Source organism: Ascidiella aspersa, chromosome 6, assembly GCF_963924565.1.
Source record: "Ascidiella aspersa chromosome 6, kaAscAspe10.2, whole genome shotgun sequence".
NCBI lineage: Eukaryota > Metazoa > Chordata > Ascidiacea > Phlebobranchia > Ascidiidae > Ascidiella > Ascidiella aspersa.
The window spans coordinates 30,154,823-30,156,592 of NC_139452.1; the positions used below are offsets into that span (position 1 = coordinate 30,154,823).

The 1,770-nt window shown below is 36.3% G+C and overlaps 1 non-coding gene across 1 annotated transcript; it reads left to right on the forward strand.

Moving 5' to 3' along the window:
• The first annotated feature begins 1,449 nt into the window (after positions 1-1,449).
• Trnah-aug (transfer RNA histidin (anticodon AUG)) lies at positions 1,450-1,522 on the forward strand. Its single transcript has one exon. It is a non-coding gene; the product is annotated as a tRNA-His (tRNA).
• Positions 1,523-1,770: the final 248 nt, after the last annotated feature.

A 1,770-nucleotide genomic window follows, 5' to 3' on the forward strand; every position in this document is an offset into this window, starting at 1 on the left:
TGACACTCCTTTGAAAACCTACCAGAACTGTCTGGTCCGCAGTAAATTCCACTTTGTCCCACCGCGATCAACCATTTATTGTTACCTGCTTGGCAGAACGTAACTTTGACACGTCCAGTTGTCCATCTAAGGAAATATGAACTTGGCGTAAAAATAGGGTTTAAGACAGTAGTTCAGTTTCGTAAACAAGTTATTTTTAAATGCCAGGTCTCGGTCAAGTCATTTGTGAAATAAATTAAATCTAAGTCCAAGATAACAGTTGCGCCCAGTCCCTGTCAAGTCATTATTAGAGCAAGTCACGTCCTTGTTATAACAATAAACCGTTAAACTTTTTAAATTAACAACGTAATCTAATTATGAGCAATTGCTGAACAAAAAATCACACAAAATTTGTAGCAATCTGAACGTTTTTCGTGCAAAATTTGAGATAAATAGCTCATTTTTTATAGTAAAATGTCAAATGATAACACCTAATTTCAACCCAAGTTATTTAACTCGATGATTGAAGGTCAAGTCATTGACTTCAGTCATTTCAATGCAGCAGTAGTTTTATAATATATGCAATGATATTAATGTATTATGATACCGGGCTAAAAGAGCCAATATATAGAGAAATAAAACTCCTATTTTGAACCTGGTTTACATAATGGTCACAGTAAGAGGTGGATTTTCTACCTATGACCGTTACCAGCCTGATTTAACATAGCTAACATCTGGGACCACAGTGTTATGTGTATTTTAAATTGTGTATAGGTAACGCAGTACGCTATGAACTGTTGTCCTTTTTAATGTTTGTTAAACCTTGTTTTGTATTGTATATTTTTGAACATTTTTTATATTTAGTTAGTAGAATAAAGTGAAAAAACTTTTGGGAAATCACCCAATTTGACAATTTACTGCAGACTATACATCTTATGCTATACCATGAAGACTTAGTTTAGAACCGTCAATACCCAATTTTTACCACGTTTTCTAACACATTTCCTAATAATGCCATGAAGACATAGTTTAGAACCATGTCCTATTAATGCAACTTAATTCGGTAAAACGATTAATTGAAAAAACTAGAAACCGTTGTGATTCACGTCGAAATTGTTAAGATTTTAGTATTAAACCAAGATAATTGAGTTATTTTTAAATAGTGTTTTTTCTCGTTTATGATATGTACTTACATTGTGAACAAATCGATATACCACAGGGTTTCAAGAGAATTGTATTTTGTACTTTTCCAAACTCCTTCTTCGGCTGAATTTGTCGAATATTTATAAAATTTGTCGTCATTTTGATTGTAAAACATGTAAACCCGCTGTATATCTGAAAAACAGTTGAAAATAACAAAGTGTAATTGATTCATGCCAGAAATGCGTCTTTTGCTTTGGTCCGAATTTTTGTGAAACTTTAGTAGCCTATATAATTGCTATGGATATTCCTCAACTCGCTCCCCTCTGAGCCTGTGTAGCTCAGTTGGTAGAGTGACGGTTCGGTATGAACGAGGTCGTGAGTTCGAACCTCACCGCAGGCAGGTTTTACGAACAGGATGCAGCGGGCAACAGTGCTATGGTTGTTTCTCGACTCGCTCCTCTCTGAGCCTGCGTAGCTTAGTTGGTAGAGCGCCGGTCCCGGTATGAACGAGGTCGTGAGTTCGAACCTCACCACAGGTTAGTTTTTAGAATAGGATGCAGAAGGCAACATTGCTACTTTTGTTTTCGACTCGTCCCCCTCTGAGCCGGTGTAGCTCAGTGATAGAGCGACGATCCCAGTATAATTAAG